The sequence below is a fragment of the Benincasa hispida genome, chromosome 4 (assembly GCF_027475165.1).
Source record: "Benincasa hispida cultivar pf3 chromosome 4, pf3_genome.v1.1, whole genome shotgun sequence".
In the NCBI taxonomy this organism is placed as follows: domain Eukaryota; kingdom Viridiplantae; phylum Streptophyta; class Magnoliopsida; order Cucurbitales; family Cucurbitaceae; genus Benincasa; species Benincasa hispida.
Genome location: NC_143481.1, coordinates 16,119,217 through 16,131,347, shown reverse-complemented (window position 1 = coordinate 16,131,347; position 12,131 = coordinate 16,119,217).

Here is a 12,131-nt window from a genome sequence, read left to right as displayed (position 1 = left end):
TCGATGGTAGGAAGAGCTTCCCTCTCAGGCTTGCTCCACCGGTAGCAGGGGTCTCTGCACATAGCTTCGATCGGGTATACAGCTGGTCGGATCTAAGATTTACCTCTCGGCCTTATCTCTTTCTCTTCCCGGATTTCTTCTTTTCAGCACTCAACTCAACCTTTTTCTCTCTAAAATCTTACAGCACTTAGCCTAGTATCAAATAGCATAATTTTTTCTGAATTCGCTGGGGTATTTATAGGAGCAGATCCTTTGACTCCGGCCATGTGGTCCCTACTTGATGGTTATGGAAATTCCGAAGATGGAGGGATATTATTCCTTCTGTTATGCAATTGGACCATCAAATCTGCACAACGGTTAGTTGTACACGTGTCTCAATCCTCCACTTTTGCGTTGCTTAGCTGCATCTTTCGATCATGGGTTCGCATGCGGTGTTTGTATTTATTATTGCAAGCGATTGAAGCATAACTCTGGACCGATTGTCGCATTGCACCGTTACTTCGGTAATCGTCTCTTCATGGTTGATCGACGGGCGCAATGTGACAGAGATGTATTGATTAGTTTCTCATGAGCCTTGAGCGCAAGCGGTGACTTGGTCTCCTGCAAAACAGAGTAAAGTTTGGCTTGTCCTCTATCTTTTTGGCATTAGTGGGTGTAATTGCAAACATTTATAATTATTGTCATACTAGGTTAATTTTCATACAATTGGCGCATAATTACTAACTTTTGGCAGCAATATCTAGATAAGGTGGCATAAATAACTTGTATTTCTACAAGTTATCAGTAGCCTCCTTGAACTGGTGATTCTGCCACAGGACTTTCACAAAAGCAATTTCTCGGTGGCACAATGTCTTTACTTCTCTGGCAAGAATCTCTACAGGTTTCTCTTCGTAGCTTAAGTTGTCATTCAACAGCAATGGCTCGAAGTCAATTACGTGAGACGGGTCTATCACATACTTCCTCAGCATCGAAACATGGAAGACCTTATGAACTGAAGACAGTGCTGGGGGCAATGTCAATCGGTGTTGCTACGGGGCCAACTTGCTCCAAGACCTCAAAAGGTCCAATGAATCTCGAACTCAACTTCCCCTTCCTACCAAACCTCAGAATACCTTTCATGGGTGCCACTTTTAAGAACACTTTCACACCAGTCTCAAATTCCTGGTCCTTACGTCTTACATCGGTATAGCTCTTCTGTCTACTCTGAGCTGTTTGCGTACGAGCACTGATCTTTTGTATTGCCTCATTTGTGGTTTGCACCAATTCAGGTCCTAACAATTTCCTCTCTCCTACCTCATCCCAACACACAGGGGACCTGCAACTCTTCCCATAAAGGGCCTCAAAGGGTGACATCCCAATAGTGGACTGGTAGCTGTTATTATAAGCAAACTCTATTAAATGCAAGTGAGCATCCCAACTTCCTGAAAACTCTATGGCACAGGCGCGCAACATGTCTTCCAATATCTGATTCAATCGCTCTGTCTACCCATTATTCTGTGGGTGGAAAGCTGTACTGAAATCTAATCGGGTCCCCAAAGCTGCCTGAAGACTTTTCCAGAAGTTAGATGTGAAACGAGGCTCTCTGTCCGACACAATGGACACAGGCATTCCGTGCAATCTCACCACCTCCTTCATGTATATCTGTGCCCACTTGTTCACTGAAAAGGTGGACTTCCCAGATATGAAATGTGCTAACTTTGTAAGTTTATCTACCACAACCCATATCACAGTGAACCCTTTGACTGTCCGTGGCAACCCCACGATGAAGTCCATAGACATATGCTCCCACTTCTATTCTAGTACACTCGATGGCTGTAACAAGCCTGCTGGTTTCTGCCTCGGGGCTTTCACCTGTTGGCACACCTAGCACTTACTAACGAACTCTGCAATTTCTCTTTTCATATCATTATTGGATTTTATGTCCTAAAACTCGTAGTTTGTAATATCATATTCTTGTTCAATAAAGTTATTATTGAAAATATTTAGTAAATTTAAATTCTATATTCATGAATCTAATAAACTAAGGATCCGAGGCTATTAAGTTTAAGTTTGAACTTTATGCAGTGACATAAATGTGGATCAAGTTCAAATATATAGCCAAAATGGTCTATAGTATATGAATAAGGTTGGGCGCCTTATTCTGGGGACACTATGGATGTGACCTATTTTGTAGTTAGCACAAACGATGTGATCTTACTCCGTTCATGTGGAGACATGAAAATGGGTGCATCCTATGTAAAGATTTTACATAAGACCGAACCATGAAATAGTCACTTTTAACGTTCTAAATGCCGTTTAATGTATAAAACTGACTATTTCGTTAATTGATAACCTAGGTAACTTAATCTTAATCCAGAGCTAACTATGAACTCCTGTTCACTCGAAATGATCCTTAGATCTGCATAGGTGAGGCTAGCTCATTATCGCTGGCCCAATAAGCCTCCCATTTCAGGGGTAAGTTCAGTTGGATAGCTGGGAACATAGGGTGCAAGACGAAATTCACTCCTACCTGTTATAGAGATAGTAGATAGGTTGTTCCCTTTAGTACTGAATCCAAGTCTTGAACAAGGAACCCCACCCTCTCATTGGCCCGAGAGGGGTTCGGTTTATAGGTTGGATCTTAAACGAATTGTTCATTAGAGGATCATTGGAACTTAAGGAATAAGATGTAGTCTCGGGGGTAAAACGATTTTTATGACCCAACCGAGATTACGAAAAACCTGTGAAGGATTAGCTTACTAATCATGGTTATATCATATGGACACAAATATATCTATAGTGAAGGGAGTGCAACTACGGGACTATAGTAGAATGACCCGTGAGTTAACGAATGTTGATTAGCTCCATCTAAAGAGTTTAGCCAGCTAATCTTAGATCGTTGGAGCCCATGATCTATTGTTTCATTAGGTTCCCTTACTAGTTCATATGAAATAAACTTAGAACAGTATGATAGAATAATTCGAATTGTTCGAATTAGGTGAAGAGAGAGAAATCGACAAGTATATGTGATATAGTGGTCGATTTTTTTAGTTTAGAGTTACAGCTTTAATATTTAAATGTGATTTAAATATCAAGAATATGAATATGTTCATATTCGAAAGCTCGGAAATAATCGAAATGGTCAAAGATGTAAAAAGTCAAAGAGTTGACTTTTGACTTTGAAAAGTCAAACTTTGACCGACCTTATACTCAAATATGATTTGAATTTCGAGAAAATGAATGCGGATTCATGCTCGGGAGGTCAAAATTAGTCAATACGGAAAAATCATAAAAAGTCAAAATGTTGACTTTTTGGTCAAAGTTTGACTTTGACCAAATGACTATTTTGACCTTTGACTAAAGTTAGTGGGAAAATCTAAACTTTTGTTGGATAATTCCACTAACAAAATAGTGGGCTAGGTGTTGGCTTATAGTGGAGACATTAAGCCCACTTAGTGAGTGGATTCTAGGTGTTGGGTTTTTATGAAGTTATTTCATGCAAATTTGCATGGTTATTTTCTATAAATATGGGCTTGTCATTTTGTATTAAAGTTTTTTTTGGAAATTTTGCAAAATTAGTTTTAAAAATTGGGCTGAAAAAATCCAAACCCAACCCAAATATCACTCTACTATTTCCATCTCCTTTTCTCTCTATCGGGTTCTTCATCCATCGGGTCCCACAATCCGGTTCTAAGTCCAGAGGATAGTAGGTCAGCTCTAGTGGTTGTTCAGTTCGTGTTCGAGTGGAGATAGATGAGTTTCCAGAGCTTCAAAGGTATTATTTAAAAATAACCCTAATTAATTCATTTGGGTTGCATGTTTAATTTGGGCAATTAGAGTAAAATCGATTCTCATTTCCACTGCGCATGCCGACTTTTCCATCATGTGGTATCAGAGTATGTTTTAATTTTACTCAATTGCATGTGGTGGGTATCAATTTATTAGATAAAATTGAGATTGAAAACTAAAATGGTTTTTAGGTTTTGGCAATTAAATTAAGATTTTTTTTGTAGTATTAATTTGTAATTGCTCACATGTTTATGAGCATTAATGTGTGAAATAGTATGCATGTTAAGTTTTTTTTAATATAAACATGTACATGCATTTGATATGTGTTATAATTGTTATAATGTATATAGTATGCATGTTAAGTTTTTTTTAATATAAAGAGTTATATTAAAGCATGATCATTAAGTATGAATGTATGTTATAGATGTATGATTCTAGGGTTATAATGGTTATAATTTTATTTTATAATTGTTATAAAATAACCTAGACTTTAAAATCTATAACAAAGGTAAAAGTTGCATGCTCACCTAGGTTTAAATTGGTGCAATTTCAATCGGCTTTTCTAAAGAGTTAGAATAGGTCGATTACTTGTTAAACAAAGAGTTATTTACTTACCTGGGGAGAGCTTGTCTAAGGTTGGGGGTTCTTAAGATGAAGATTTATGGAACACCTCCTACCTGGAGATCAAACTGGCGTCTAAGTCAAATAACCCTAGTTTTAATGAGCATGCGTGAGAGATGTGAGGTAATAAAATTTTTTTATCACCTAGACATCATAGGTTAAAATCCAGTATAAGTGTTATACATGGATCTATCACCTAGACTTAGGATATGTTTAATTTAGCTGAAATATATCTCTAAGTATTTTTTTTATACCCTAAACCATTATAGAACACTTCAGCTAGAGAGAAGTAACGTACTTTTAGCTCTAGGGTCCCTAAGAGTTCACATCGTGAGGTCCCTGCAGGTCTTTGTGTCGTGCTTAGGAGCGGACTCCCTTCGGAGAGTGTTTGCATGGATCAATATCAAGGTGAATAGGGGAAGTAGTTCATAGTAAGTGGGTGAGGGGTATGTAACAACAAATCCCACGATCTCTTCCATTAGGTTGCACCATGAGATTCCTATAATGCACCTGCATGTCTGCCTTGGAGCGACCTTTCCCTTTGGAGGGTTGTATTATAGGATTCGGAACACCGTGAACTCCAAATCTGAATAGGCTCTCTTAGATCAGTTTTCATATTGACTTTCCACTTTCGGGAGCATGTTGATTCTGGTTTCTGAAATCCAAAAATGGAAGGTTACACTTACAAGAATTATTAAGATGTTAGTGCATTCTAGACCAAAGTAGCGATAACTAAAGTGCTATAAGAATAAAGAGTTATTCTGGGGTTAGCATCTAGTCAAGATTGTCTTGGTTCAAAAGAGGAATAATCGACTGCCCTTCGGTGGAGGTTACTCTAAACTTTTGAAATATCATTGCAAAATATAATAATGAAGGGTACATTATTAGTTTTTTTCCTAAACTTGATTGGATTTAAAAGATTAATGTTTTTTTTTTTTACTAAAAAGGATATGTTTATCTTTTCAGCATGAATAGCTCGATAATTCAACTCTTAGCTTCCGAGAAACTAAACGGCGATAATTATTCGGCATGGAAATCAAATCTAAACACAATATTGGTAGTTGAAGATTTAAGATTTGTCTTAACTGAGGAATGTCCTCAAGCCCCAACCTCAAATGCTAACCGAACTATTCGGGAAGCATACGATCGATGAGTCAAAGCCAATGAAAAGGTCCGTGTTTACATTTTTGCCTGCATGTTTGATGTTTTGGCAAAGAAACATGAATCCTTAGCTACGGTTAAAGAGATAATAGATTCATTAAGAGAAATGTTTGGGCAACCATCATGGTCCCTTAGACACGAGGCAATTAAGCACATTTACACAAAGCAGATGAAGGAGGGGAACTCTATTAGAAAACATGTCCTGGACATGATGATGTACTTCAATATCGTTGAAGTAAATGGCGAACCCATTGATGAGGCTAACCAGGTTAGCTTTATCTTACAATCTCTTCCAAAGAGTTTTATACCTTTCGAGACAAATGCATCTTTAAATAAGATAGAATTTAACCTCACTACCCTTCTTAACGAGCTTCAGCGATTCCAAAACCTTACTTTAGGTAAGGAGTAGGAAGTGGAAGCAAATGTTGATACCACTAAGAAAAAAATTTATAAGAGGATCTCAAATGAGAAAGAAGGGAAAAGGGCAGGCTCCCAAGATAAAAAAAGGGAAAGAAGGATACAGATAAAGGAAAATGTTTCCATTATAACCAAAACGGGCATTGGAAGAGAAATTTCTCGAAGTACCTCGCAGAGAAGAAAGCTGAGAAAACAGCACAAGGTAAATATGATTTACTCGTCGTTGAAACATGTTTAGTGGAATATGATACTTCAACCTGGATACTAGATTCAGGAGCCACTAATCATATTTGTTTCTCGTTTCAGGAAACTAGTTCTTGGAAAAAGCTTGAAGAAGGTGAGATAACCCTCAGAGTTGGAACATGAGAGGTTGTCTCAGCTGAAGTAGTGGGAGATCTGAAGTTTTTTTTTTTTTTTGAAGATAGATATCTAGTAGTTAAAATTTTTTTGTATGCACTTCTTATGAAGAGGAATTTGATATCTATCGCTTATATTATAGAACAATTATATACAATATCTTTTAATATAAATGAAGCGTTCATTTTTTGTAAAGGTATTCAAATTTGTTCTGCTACACTTGAAGACAACTTATATAAGTTAAGACCAACTAGAGCAAATTTTGTTTTAAATACTGAAATGTTTAGAACATTAGAAACTCATAATAAAAAACAAAAGGTTTGTTCCAACGCCTATATATGGCACCTAAGACTTGGTCACATAAATCTCAATAGGATTGGGAGACTGGTCAAGAGTGGACTTTTAATTCAGTTAGAAGATAACTCTTTACCTCTATGTGAATCCTATCTTGAAGGAAAGATGACCAAGAGATCTTTTACTGGAAAAGGTTTCAGAGCCGAAGTACTCTTAGAGCTCGTACATTCGGACTGTTGTGGACCAGTAAATGTCAAGGCTCGAGGTGGGTATGAATATTTCATCAGTTTTATTGATGATTATTCATGGTATGGTCATATTTACCTGCTTCATCACAAGTCTGATTCTTTTGAAAAGTTCAAAGAATATAAGGCTGAAGTTGAGAATGAATTAGGTAAAACAATAAAGACACTTCGATTAGATTGAGGTGGAGAGTATATGGACATACGATTCCAAGACTATTTGATAGAAAACGGGATCCAGTCACAACTCTCTGCACTTAGTACGCCTCAGCAGAACGGTGTATCAGAAAGAAAAAATCGAACCTTATTAGATATGGTTCGCACTATGATGAGCTATGCTCAATTGCCTGATTCCTTTTGGGGATATGCACTTAAATCTGCTATCCATATTTTGAACAACGTTCGCTCTAAAAGTGTTTTAGAAACACGTTATGAGCTATGGAAAGGGCGTAAAAATAGTTTATGTCACTTTAGAATTTGGGGTTGCCCAGTACATGTGTTAGTACAAAATCCCAAGAAATTGGAACATCGTTCAAAGTTATGCCTATTTGTAGGTTATCCAAAGGAAACAAGGGGTGGTCTATTTTATCATCCTCAAGAAAACAAGGTATTTGTATCAACAAATGCCACATTCCTAGAGGAAGACCACATTAGAAATCATCAACCAAGCAGTAAAATAGTGTTGAAAGAAATTTCAAAAAACGCTATAGATAGAGCTAGTTCATCTACTAAAGTAGTAGATAAAACTAGTACATCTGGTCAGTCACATCCTTCTCAAGAGTTGAGAATGCCTCGACGTAATGGGAGGGTTGTTCATCAGCCTGACCGTTATTTGGGTTTAACAAAAACACAAGTCGTCATACCTGATGACGGTATAGAGGATCCATCGACCTATAAACAAGCGATGAAAGATGTGGACCGTGATTAATGGGTCAAAGCCATGGACCTCGAAATGGAGTCTATGTACTTCAATTATGTCTTGAAACTTGTAGATCAACCAAATAATGTAGAACCAATTGGTTGTAAGTGGATCTACAAGAGAAAATGAGACCAAGCCGGTAAAGTACAGACTTTTAAGGCTCGACTTGTGGCAAAGGGTTATACCCAGAGAGAGGGAGTGGAATATGAAGAAACTTTCTCTCCCGTTGCCATGTTAAAGTTGATAAGAATACTCTTATCCATTTCCACCTTTTATGACTATGAAATTTGGCAGATGGATGTCAAGACATCCTTTATAAACGACGATTTTGAAGAGAGTATCTATATGGCTCAACTAGAGGGGTTTATTGCACAGGGTCAAGAACAAAAGGTTTGTAAGCTTCAAAAATCCATTTATGGGTTGAAACAAGCTTCTAGATTCTGGAATATAAGGTTTGATAATGTGATCAAATCTTATGGCTTTGAACAGAATGTTGACGAGTCTTGTGTTTACAAGAAGATCATAAATTCTACTATAGCGTTCTTAGTTTTATATGTCGATGATATTATACTCATTGGGAATGATGTAGGATATCTTACTGACGTCAAGCAATGGCTAGATACACAATTCCAAATAAAAGATTTAGGAAATGCGCAGTATATTCTTGCGATCCAAATTGTTCGAAATCGCAAGAATAGAACACTAGCCATGTCTCAAGCATCTTATATAGACAAAATGTTGTCTAGATATAAAATACAGAATTCTAAAAAGGGTTTGTTGCCTTTAAGACATGGAATTCATCTGTTAAAAGGACAATGTCCTAAGACACCTCAAGAAGTTGAGGATATGAGAAATATTCCCTATGCCTCCACAGTTGGAAGCCTAATGTATGCAATGTTATGTACTAGATCTGACATATGCTACTCAGGAGAACTAGGGACTACATGCTCGTGTATAGTGCTAAGTATCTGATCCTTACTGGATACACTAACTCTGATTTCCAAACTGATAAAGATGCTAGAAAGCCTACATCTGGATCAGTGTTCACTCTTAACGGAGGAGAAGTAGTGTGGAGAAGCATAAAACAAACATGTATAGCTGACTCTACAATGGAAGCTGAATACGTAGCTGCTTGCGAAGCAACAAAAGAAGCAGTATGGCTGAGGAAATTCTTGACAAATTTGGAAGTTGTTCCAAATATGCATCTACCCATCACCTTGTATTGTGACAACAGTGATGCAGTTACAAATTCAAAAGAACCTCGAAGCCATAAATGAGGAAAGCACATTGAACACAAGTACCACCTGATCTGGGAAATCGTACACCGTGGTGACGTTGTAGTGACCCAGATACCTTCTGAGAAAAACATTGCTGATCCTTTTACAAAAACCCTCACGGCTAAAATTTTTTAGGGTCATCTACAGAGTTTAAGTCTATGGTGTTTGTAAACTAGGACAAGTGGGAGAACTTTTGGGTATATGCCCTAGTTTATTGTATTCATATGTAATATTAATTTCTCATAGTTAAATTCAGCATCGTTTGTTCCTACTATGAGTTTTAGTCCAAGTAGGAGTTTGTTAGATTTTATGTCCTAAAACTCGTAGTTTGTAAGATCATATTCTTGTTCAATAAAGCTATTATTGAAAATCTTTAGTAAATTTAAATTCTATATTCATGAATCCAATAAATTAAGGATCCGAGGCTATTAATTTTAAGTTTGAACTTTATGTAGTGACATAAATGTAGATCAAGTTCAAATATATAGCCAAAATGGTCTATTGTATATGAATAAGGTTGGGCGCCTTATTCTGGGGACACTATAGATGCGACCATTTTGTAGTTAGTACAAACAATGTGATCCTAAACCATTCATGTGGAGACATGAAAATGGGGGCATCCTATGTAAAGAGTTTACATAAGACTAAACCATGAAATAGTCACTTTTAATGTTCTAAATGCCGTTTAATGTATAAAACTGACTATTTCGTTAATTGATGACCTAGGTAATTAATCTTAATCCTGAGTTAACTATGAACTCCTGTTCACTTGGAATGATCCTTAGATCTGCATAGGTGAGGCTAGCTCATTATCGCTGACCCAATAAGCCTCCCATTTCAGGAGCAAGATCAGGTGGATAGCTGGGAACATAGGGTGCAAGACGAAATTCACTCCTACCCGTTATAGGGATAGTAGATAGGTTGTTTCCTTTAGTACTGAATCCAGGTCTTGAACAAGGGGCCCCACCCTCTCATTGGCCTGAGAGGGTTTCGGTTTATAGGTTGGATTTTAAACTAATTGTTCATTAGAGAACCAGTGGAACTTAAGGAATAAGATGTAGTTTCGGTGGTAAAACGGTTTTTATGACCCAGCCGAGACTACGAATAACCTGTGAAGGATTAGCTTACTAATCATGGTTATATCATATGGACACAAATATATCTATAGTGAGGAAAGTACAACTACGGGACTATAGTGGAATGACCCGTGAATTAACGAATGTTGATTAGTTCCATTTAAAGAGTTTAGCCAGCTAATCTCAAATTGTTGGAGCCCATGATCTATAGGTTCATTAGGTCCCCTACTAGTTCATATGGAATAAACTTAGAACAGTATGATAGAATAATTCGAATTGTTTGAATTAGGTGAAGAGAGAGAAATCGACAAGTATATGTGATATAGTGGTCGGTTTTTTTAGTTTAGAGATATAGCTTTAATATTTAAATGTGATTTAAATACCAAGAATATGAATACATTCATATTCGGAAGCTCGGAAATAATCAAAATGGTCAAAGATGTAAAAAGTCAAAGAGTTGAGTTTTGACTTTGAAAAGTCAAACTTTGACCGACCTTATACTCAAATGTGATTTGTATTCCAAGAAAATGAATGCGGATTCATGCTTGGGAGGTCAAAATTAGTCAACATGGAAAAAATCATAAAAAGTCAAAATGTTGACTTTTTGGTCAAAGTTTGATTTGACCAAATGACTATTTCGCCCTTTGACTAAAGTTAGTGCGAAAATCCAAATTTTTGTTGGATAATTCCACTAACAAAATAGTGGGCTAGGTGTTGGCTTATAGTGGAGACATTAAGCCCACTTAGTGAGTGGATTCTAGGTGTTGGGTTTTTATGAAGTTATTTTATGCAATTTTGCATGGCCCTTTTCTATAAATATGGGCTTGTCATTTTGAATTAAAGTTTTTTTTTGGAAATTTTGCAAAATTAGTTTTAAAAATTGGGCTGAAAAAATCCAAACCCAACCCAAATATCACTATACTATTTCCATCTCTTTTTCTCTCTCTCGGGTTCTTCATCCATCGGGTCCCACAACCCAGTTCTGAGTCCAGAGGATAGTAGGTCAGCCGTAGTGGTTGTTCGGTTTCGAGCGGAGATAGACGTGTTTCGGGAGCTTTAAAGGTATTATTTCAAAATAACCTTAATTAATTCATTTGGGTTGCATGTTTAATTTGGGCAATTAGAGTAAAATCGATTCTCATTTCCGCTGCGCATGCCGACTTTTCCATCAATCATTCCACCAGTAGTAACGTTTTAACTCCTGATACATCTTGGTGCTGTCGGGGTGAATCGAAAATAAGAAATTATGGGCCTTTGACAACAACTCATCTTTAATATCACTAACTGCTGGCACGCATAAACGTCCCTAATAAAGGAGGCCGCCTTCTGCTGATACTGAGAATTCGCCATCCTAGCCTGACTCCACCCTATGAACTCTCTCCTCTAGATAAGGGTCACCTTGCTGCCCATCAACAATCTTCTGCCTTAGACTCGGTCGCACTGACAACTGTGCTAACTGTGCTGTGACTTTTCCCACTGCCACTGCAATCTCTGCCCTCTCTAATTCCCTGCACAAATGAGTTTGTCTGGTAATGAGGGCGGCTGAATGAGCCATCTTTCGGCTTAGAGCATCTGCCACTACATTTGCCTTTCTCGGGTGGTACAAAATTTCACAGTCATAATCCTTCACCAGCTCCAACCACCTTCTTTGCCTCATGTTCAACTTCTTCTGAGGGAAAAAGTACTTTAAACTCTTGTGGTCGGTGAAGATCTGTATCTTCTCTCCATATAAGTAATGCCTCCAAATCTTGAGAGCAAAAACCACTTCTACTAATTCCAGGTCGTGAGTGGGATAATTCTATTCATGCTTCTTTAATTGTCGTGAAGCGTAAGTAAATACTCTGCCCTGCTGCATCAATACGCATCCCAACCCCTTCTTGGACGCGTCATTGTAAATGACAAAACCACCTGATCCATCTGGTACTATAAGAACTAGGGCTGAAACCAACCTTTGCTTGAGGTCTTGGAAACTGTTTTCACAAGCCTCATTCCAAACAAA